The 9,923-nt window shown below is 34.6% G+C and overlaps 1 non-coding gene across 1 annotated transcript; it reads right to left on the bottom strand.

Annotated features, from left to right (window-relative positions):
• Nucleotides 1–1,270: 1,270 nt before the first annotated feature.
• Nucleotides 1,271–1,374, bottom strand: LOC111760533 (small nucleolar RNA U13). The gene has a single exon (XR_002794190.1). It is a non-coding gene; the product is annotated as a small nucleolar RNA U13 (small nucleolar RNA).
• Between the last annotated feature and the right edge of the window lie 8,549 nt (nt 1,375–9,923).

Here is a 9,923-nt window from a genome sequence, read left to right as displayed (position 1 = left end):
ACCATGGTCATAAGCTCAATGGTTCCAGAGGGGCTTGTCAAGTGGCGATACATGCTTTAATAACTTTTTGATTTTCTTTTTCCTTGAATGAACTGGATTCTGGTGTATCATGGAGCAAATAAGATTCTAAAAGGAACTATGGCCACAACAAACTGCTTATTAAGAGAAAGAGAAAAGAAGCTTTGCCAGGGTGAGCTGTAAAATTTTAACATGGCCAGGAAACAGTCTAGGCACCTGTGGTTAAATATGCATTTTTATATCATTGGAAGCAAATCAAAGTTCTAGCACTGTAACATTTTGGAGTTCTACAAAAGATATTTTGCCTTAGTCATAATCCCTATGATATTGGGACATATAGGGTGAGAATACTAGCAAGGTGGCCTTAGTACCATAATCTAGTAACTATTATTTGTCTCTCTAGATCCTCTCCAGGAAATTTGTATTACTAAATATTTATCTTTATGAAAGGAAGCTTGGATTTAGCATGCTTCATTCATTTAAACATAATGTGAGTGCCTACTCTGCCTAAGATTTTGAGTTGTATTCTCAAGTTACAAAGACACAAATTCTTACATCCTTTCCTACTACAATAGGAGAGGTAATATATCATAGCGAACTTAAGAAAAAGATATGTCGTCATATCTTTTTCTCAAGCTTCTATGGTACCTTGCCTTGGGCATACAGCTAATTAATTTGGAACCAGGTTATGAACCCCGAATTCTGACACAAGTCCGCAAACTCTATTCCTTCTCTCTTGGTTTAAGAAATACTACTAACTGTCTTAACGTGGGAGACCTTTCATAGGATCCTCTCTATGGGTAAGCCACGGCCAGGCATAGTTATAAGTCATGAAGTGACTGATGAACCAGTGTTCACAAAAGCATAGCCTTAAACATAAACTTCTGACAGGAGGGCTATTTGTGAGGGAGGAGCCCGTGAAAATTAAACATTAAAAATATAAACATAAATATAGCATCTGGCTACTTATCTAAAGAAAAGCCATCCGTCAAGGAGGCCATAAACTTAAAAACAGCATTCTAGCTGTACACCTTTGGATAGGATTTGGCTCCGAGCTTCAGTGTGTTCTTATATAAAATGGGAAAACATCACCTGAACGCTTTATAAGGTTTGCTATAAATGTAAGTTATAATTAAGATATAAAGGGCTAAACACATAGAGGTAGAAGTAAAGGGTTACAGGAGTTCTATATCAGTTGACATGGATTTGGTTCAAATACCAAAATACCTAGTTAATATGGCTTTTTTTTTCACCTCAGATGGGTAATGTGCCGACGTTGTAAGAAGGTTTGAGGGAGGCACACCTCACACAAGAGCATGAACACCCATTCATCATGCTTATGAGCCACAAAAGGATCATAATGTGGCTTTAAAAGAGAACTGTTGTTGTTTTTTGTGTTTTTTTTCCTGTAACAAGAAGTCTGGAGGTAGTTGGCACTGGGATTGGTTGCATGGCCCAATGATGCTGGCACTCTGCGTCGGCTTCTCAGAGGGTGTCTTGACAGCCCCCTGGGAAGAGCAAGTTGGTTACAGTTAAAGCAGAATGTAAGGCAAAGTGCTTTCCTTGTACCCTTTACGTTTATTATGGAATAAATTTTTTCCTAGCACATTTCTCCTCAGAGTCCCTTGATCAGAATGGGATCATGTATCAGTCAGGTTCTCTAGAAAAACAGAACTGATACGATATATAAAAAGGTATTTACTTTTTAAAAATTGGCTCACACAAGTGGGGACTGTTGGGGCAGGTATCAGGCTGAAAACACAGTCAAGAATTGATACTACAGTCTTGAGGCAGATACCCTCTTCTTTGGGAAACCTTAGTCTTTGCTATTAAGGCCTTCAAGTGATTGAAGATTATCCATATTATCAAGGATAATCTTCATTATTTAAATTCAACTGATTGTAGATGTTATCCACATCTACAAAATAACTTAGCATCACCAAGATCAGTGTTTGATTAAATAACTGGGCTCTGTAGCCTAGCTAGTTTGACACTTACAACTAACCATCAGAGATCACATACTTACATAACCTAGTGATAAAAAGGTAAGGCAAGAACATATCTGCAATATTCAGCTTCTTTAAAAAGGCCATGCTAGCAATGGAAAAGGTGGAACAACAGTCCTTAGAGAGCACACCACAAGTTCAGAGATGGGAAGGAAGGAGTTCTTGGTTCATTAAATTGCGGAGGCAAAGAGTTAGACGGAAAGGAACCATGGGGATGGTGGGTGTACGGAGATATTTTTGTGGGTGGATACACCTTTTGGTTTGGCTGGAGAGTGTACAGTTGAAAAGGAAACTGTAAAGATCTTTTTCTTTCAGTTACCAGTTATTGAATTCTTTTATACATATGAAGATACCTGCAGCCAAATCATGGAAGGCTTCAAATGTGAGGTTCAAGAGCTGAATTTATTGTGTTTGCAAATGTAACTCGTAAAAGTTAAAAATAGTAAGATCTCTAAATTCTAGGGCACAATATCAGTTGATTGATGTAGGGGGTACACAGTAATTACTGAGAGTCATGATGAAAATCAAAGAAAAAAAGGTAAGAAGTCTAGTACATATTTATAACCACTCTTTTCTCTGAGGTGTTAAAATACCTTAAGCTTTCTCAGAGTGCTGATATAATGGGAAGGATTGAGCCATGGGCACAAAAAATGCCTTATTGTGTATTTCCCTTTACCATTGTGTCCTGAAGCCCAGCTGGCTGCTCTGCATCCCATGGGGACCAAAGTCTAACTGTGGTTTCAGCCCATTCTGCATATTCATGAACTTTGATTCAGGGAACACTCAGCAAAGAGATATTTGTACAAATCTCTCCAAACTACCAGAAAAGTACAAAGGATCCTGATTATATTGACGAATAGTGTAACTTTCACAATATAAACTTCATGAAATTAGAATCAGCTTTCTAGAGACTAGCATGTAAATAGCACATAGTAGGCATTCATCCAGTGACTGATGACTATTTTAGTAAGAGATCTATTTATTAGTCAGTAGGTTCTAAGTTTGCTATTTTTTTTTAGGGTTGAGAAACTCTTTGAATTAGATCAAAATGAACAATTGGAATATGGAGGTATGTGTCCTTTTCCTAGTTCTAATACTAATTTGGTATGACCTTGTCCCAATAACCTAAGCTCCCTGACCTGTAAAATAAGGGGATTGGACTAGATGATTTCTATATTACTTTCAGAATATAGGAAAAAATTCTGTCATACTTAATTTTATATTATAAGGACACAAAGACATTTTACAACACTCAAGAACAGAATTGCAGCAGAGCATCTGAAAAAATCTAAACCAGAGCATGGGAAGTTAGGCAAACAGTCTACCTTTTGAACACTTGTTTCCTTTTCCTCTCTTTTGAGCATCATTGCCTCTGCCTTCAAGTTCATAAACTGGAAAACATGTCCACCCCCATATTCTGATTTCACGTACATAAATCCAAGCACCTAAAGAGAGTTTCTTTCCCTGCATCCCAATTCCAAATTCTTAGGAAAGAATAGTAGTCAACTAGCTTGAATCAGTTATCTATCCATGGACCAGAAATGAGGACTAGGACAATGGTGGCTGTAATGCATAAAATAGCAGCCTGGATTCCACCTGTGGATCAGGTATGAGCAGTCCCCGGCCAGGCAGGCATTGTTGAAAGCAGAGTAAAACTCAGGAAGTATCCTAACACAAGAAGTAAAGATGGTAGGAAAGAATTCTGTCTTTTGTACTGACCCATGCCTGCTGGTATAACAATGCTGTTACACTACAGAAAACTAAAATGAAAAAGACTTGGCTTATGATTAAGAATTTATCACCTAAAGTTGTAAACAGTATAAGTATGGGGATTATTATACTTTTGATTATCAAGGAAATGAGCCATGGTATTAAGCAATCCAACACATCTGATAATGCAAAGATGATACATATTTGTCTTTCGGAATGCATTAATTATTTTTAGAAAACAGATTTAGCTTTTTAAGTGTTTGTTCGGGCTAACATTAAAATTAGCCTGCATTCCCTAAGCACACATCAATTGCTGGAACAGAGAGTGAGATCAGATGTGTGCTGGGAGGTAAAAAGAAATCAGCCTGGGATTAAACCAGCTCTGAATAATTCATGCATGGGTAATTGAGAGATGATTGACAACTGGCAATCGACTGACAAATAACCTTTGCAGGTATTTATAAAACTTCTGTTATGAACATGAGATCTATTTTAAATGGTGAAGGGTATGATGACACTTTCCACATTTATCACCCAGGGTCCATGACTTCCAACATCAATAACAGCAGAGGTTGAGTTATTCTCTGGTTAAAATCAGAATCAAGGTAATTCAATAAACTTAAAGCCCAAAATGACTTACTTTTGTTTTGTGTAGTTCAAAATTTCAACAGTCCTGCAGAGTCATTTTAGAGGTGATAACTTGTGAATAATAAATCAAAATAAGTGTTCACATAGAAATTGTAATACAATGAAAAAATATTACATATCAACTATATGTTAAGAATGTATATATCACATGCATAATATATTTAATATCTGTGCTCAAAGTGTTTACGTGTGTAAAGACTAAAGTAATAAAAGACTTACTTGCAGTATGAGACAGTCATAGGAATTTTTAAAAAGTGACAAGAAAGTTCATTTATAATTGACAATTAATATGTAGTAGTAGCTGCCAGAGTTCAGAAAAGGAGAATGTCCTATAGGCTAGATGTTAAGGCCTTTAAATGCTTTCAAGTAGGTTATAAGCTTTGGTTGCATGTGTCTAAAATATATAAGAAAATTATCCAGATACTTATTAATTTATGCTGTTGCTAAATGGATCTGCTTTAGTTTGCCACCCAGTGTCCCACAAATGTCATTCTAATTCTTAATTTCTATCTGCTTTAAGGTGCCTTTCCTACCTATTCATATCTATCTCTTTCTCTTGCTCCTCTTGCTCTCTCTCCATTCTCTTCATCTTCAAATACAACTTCATTCTCTAAATTTAAACCCATAAGGCCCCAAAAAGCTTTCTATGCACCTGTTTCAAGATATGTAATCCTACATATGCATCTCCATGTACATCTTCCCTGGGACCAACCAAATTATTAGATGATAGAACACAATGTCTTACTATGTAATACATCATAAATAAGTAGCTACGTATCTATATTTCTTCCCAATTTTAATTGCCGTTTTTAATTTTTATCTCCAAAGTCTAGCATCCTATTTGTAGAATGAGTAAAATGTCCAAAAGATAACTCCAGAAAATAATTTGCAAATATTCAGCATGGAAAATGGGAAACAACAATTTATCCAATTCAGACTTAGGGTTGCCTACATATTAACTGGAAGAATCTGGCCCCTTAAATTCCTGTGGACAGCTAAAATGCTGAAATTCAAAGGTACCTGTCATGAACCCCACAGCTATGCAGATGCACAGGAATGTCTGCTCTGAGAGATGTTCTGTTCTTTGATAGTCACAGTATGCACTTTCAAGTATAAAAAAGAGAAAGAGAATCCTCGAAAAATTAAAATCTCCAAAGCAGAATGTCTTATCTAGAACAAGACATGTAGCTTGAAATATAATGGGCAAAGCCTTAAGAAGAACAATCTTAGCTTACTGTAATTAATTTGTTATACAGATGTAGTTTAGCTCACTCATTGCACAGAGAATTAAAATAATAATAATAGCAATAATAATAACATGTGTCATATTAAACATTTTAATTAATGGAAAAAATGCTCAGATTTCATAAAGTTATTTGCAAGCATGTGATCATGATCAAACTGCAGTTTAAGAAGTATTTTAAAGTTATAAAATTTGTATGCAAAATATCTTTTATATACCTACTAACCACCTGTGTAAGAAATGTAATAAACCAGTTAAAAATGCTGCCTGATTTTGTATATCAGGAGATACTATCAGCAGAATTTTTCCTTGTATTTTCCATGTCCCAAATGAAGTTTTCAATGAAATAGTAAACAGAATGTTATAAAGATTACAGGGATGATTTTTTTTCAAATGTACAAGGGACAGCATTTTCCAACTATTTTTCAATATTAGCAACTATGGTGTATTAAAAAAAACAGATCAATGTATTAAAATTTCACTGTAAATCTTTGTTCTGCATTATTTGTTCTATTAAAATTATATGCTGTGCTCCTTTCTATATTTAAACAGAGGGCATGATTTTTCCAAATTGGGGATTGGAGGAGCAGTGTATTTGAATGGTGAGATTATATAGATAGGAGAATATTTACAATTTAAGACTTGGTAATCTCACTGAAGAGAACCACAAACTACCAGGAAAATTATGTTATTTCATGTCTCTTGTAGAAATTTATTGACCCATGCCAAGGTATACATATTGAGAGAATCAAACTAAAAGACCAAGTGATCAGCAAATAATCCAACTGACGTTTTTCAACCCACCCTGTCCCCATCATATTAAATTGCCTAATTTGATCAGGAAAGTCATCTACCCTTGAATTATTCTACATAGTAAATTCATTCATCACTGATGGAGATGTAAAATGGTGCATCCTCTGTGGAAGACAGTTTGGCAATTCCTCAGGAAGTTAAGTAATTACAATATGACCTGGCAATCCCGCCACTAGGCGTATACCCAGAATTGAAAACAGAGACTGGGACAGATATTTGCACACCTATGTTCATAGTGACATTATTCACAATTGTCAAAAGAAGGAAGCAATCCGAGTGCCCATCAAATGATGAAAGGATAAACAAAATGTGCTATATACATACAGTGGTATATTATTCAGCCATAAGATGAAGACCCCATGCATGTGACAACATGGATGAAATTTGAGGACATTATACTGAGTGAAATAAGACAGATAGAAAAAGAACAAACATTACATGATCTTACTGATATGAACTAATTTTAATAAGCAAACTCATAGAGTTATAATCTAGAATACATGTTATGAGGAAAAAGATTGTGGTTAGAGAATGATGAGTTGATGTTCAATTTGTACAGAATTTCTATTTAGATTGATTGTAAAGGTTTGGAAATGGATCGTGGTGGTAGCACATTATTGTGGCTGTAAATAACAGCACTGAATTATATAAGTGAAAGTGGTTAAAAAGGGAAAATTTAGTAGTATATGTTACTAGAGTAAAAGTTAAAAGATAAAACAAAGGACTGTATAACACAGTGACTCTATTGTAGGTAATGTACTATATAGTTAATAGTACAAGTATAAGAATGTTCTTTCATTAATTATAACAAGTGTATAACTGTACTAGGTGTTAATACCAGGGGGGTATATGGGAAAAATAAAATTAATGTAAACTATAGACAATAGTTGAGTACTATTTTAATAATCCTTCATCAATTGTAACAAAGGTAACTACTGTTACAAAATAACACAATTACAAAAAGTGCTATCATCAATTGTAATAAATGTTCCATACCAATGCAAGGAGGTGGTGGTGAGGTAGTATATAGGACTTCTGTATTTATGCATGATTGTTCTGTAAACCCATAAATTCTCTAATAAAAAAATAACATATTTACTGAAATCTTATTTAATTGGAAATATTTCCTTTGATACCAGGAAATATGTCTTTGAGAATATAAATATGTTAATATTTACAGATGCTCCTGTGGTAAGTACATGTGTTTCTTGATTTTAATTTATATAGTCAGTCATGAATTATTATAAAATCATATTCTAATACTTTACTCATTGGTACAGATAATTTCTTCACTGTTAAGTTATACTGTTCTGATGCCAGTTCAAATCTTAGATAACCATACTGAATGAGGCTTCAACTTAGAACATGCACAGTATTTGAGTACTAAGTAAAACGGTCATTTGAATTATTTATCTGTTCTCAAAAACCATCTGAGCCACCAGGATAGTGGTAGATGTATTACTTAAATCTTTTCAGAGAATAGAGGAAATACTGTGTATGAGGTTGAAAGCAGGTGCTGAGGGCCATGGCAATCAAAAACGCAACTATCAAAATAAATTGATGGCAAGGGTCAAAGGGAGCCCAGATAACTCTAAGGCCAAAGCTCACATGATTCCAGAAAAAGTCTTTTGTTTTTAAGAGTAAGACTGCTCTGACTCAAACAATTTTGTTTGGGTAAGCGACTTCACCTCTCTGTTTTCCTCACCTGCAAAAGTGAATAAAACTAGATTATCTCACAGTGTGAGGAGACCCTAGATTACATTTAATCCAACTTCCAGCTAACGTAATCAGTGTATTTGTCCATAATGCTGCAGATCAAAGAGAATCTGTCACGTGGTAAGAAAAATGGTTTCATTAAGAAAGCTCTAATTTGAATAGACATTGCAATTTAGAAGACTATCATCAATATAGACTTTGATATTCATGTAAACACTATGGGAAAAGATAACATTGCTATTGATAGTCCTCATTTTCATATCAGGAAACTAAGATGCAGACAGGGATAAGAAACCTGTCTGAAATTACACAGGCAAGAAGTGATATTGCTGAAGTTTCAGCCAAGGTCTTTGGATTCCAAGTCTAGTATACCCTATTGCATCCCTAAAAGTGTCTGCTTATATTGCACTAAAATCTGCTTCTCTCAAATCCCCACCCATAGACCCCAGAATCATCATTTTGACCAATAAATAATCTATATATTTTAACAGAGTGAGTCTTTTGAGGACTAATTCACTCAAAGATATTTTTGGGGGACCATTTCCTTGCAACATGTAGATGTTTGTTGGTATACTTAATACATTTGATGGAGAAATTGTGGTAGAGGAAGGAACTAGAGGGGAAATAAAAATCCTAAGAGTAATATAGGAGCCAAGCTAATTATACATCAATGAGAAATTAAGGAAAAATAAAGAATCAAAAGAAAAACCTTCATTGGACTCACCCAGGAAAACTAACAAGGAGATGATGATGGACAACAACCATCCCAAGGAACAGAGAGATTCTGTGACTGCAAGCAAGATAGTCCCATTCATCTGTTCCATGGGATCAAAGTCCACTTTCAATTAGAGTCAGAGTGCGCAGCAACATTCCAGAATCCTCAGGATTGGGGAAAGAACGATGAACTATAGTAGACTTACTGGTATTCAGCTATAGACTTTTTTTTTTAAATTAATGTATTGAAGTATACCACTCATATATAAACATACATAAACAATAAGAGTATAATATTAGTTGTGAACTTACAAAACAAATATATATAACATCATACAGGACTCTCATAATTCACCCTACTATCAATAACTTGCATTGTTGTTAAACCTTTTTAACTAATGATTAAAATATTACTACTAACCAAAGTATTTTCCCCCAACCAACCCTATTATTATCTTCATATCATTTATATATGAACATACATAAACAATTAAGTGTATAGTGAAAGTTGTGAACTTACAAAACAAGCATGCATAACATCATACAGCATGCATAGATCAACCCTCTACCAACACCTTGCATTGTCGTGAGACATTTCTTAGAAATTATGAAAGAATATTCTCAAAATCTTACTACTAATCATAGTTCTCATCATATATTTGGTGTGTTTTTCACCCAACCCACCCTATTATTATTTTTTAAGTATATTTTTATAACAGAAGTTGTAAACTTATAAAACAATCATGCATATATGCAGAATTCCCAAACAACATTCCTCCACCAACACACCACAATGTGGTGGAACATTTGCTACAGATAAAATAATATCATCTCATAGTTACTATGTCCATATGTACATTTGGCTCACATTTTCCATACTGCCTCATTACCAACACAGTACATCTTTTGCATAGATGAAAGAATATTATATTATTACAACTAATCACAGTCCATAGGTCACTCCAGCTGTATTTTTCCCATGCTTCCCTATATTCCTAACACCTTGCAGTAGTGATATACATTTGCTCTAGCTCACAAAGGACACACTTGCATCT

Source organism: Dasypus novemcinctus, chromosome 26 (assembly GCF_030445035.2).
Source record: "Dasypus novemcinctus isolate mDasNov1 chromosome 26, mDasNov1.1.hap2, whole genome shotgun sequence".
Lineage (NCBI taxonomy): Eukaryota > Metazoa > Chordata > Mammalia > Cingulata > Dasypodidae > Dasypus > Dasypus novemcinctus.
This window is presented reverse-complemented; position numbering and strand designations above follow the sequence as displayed.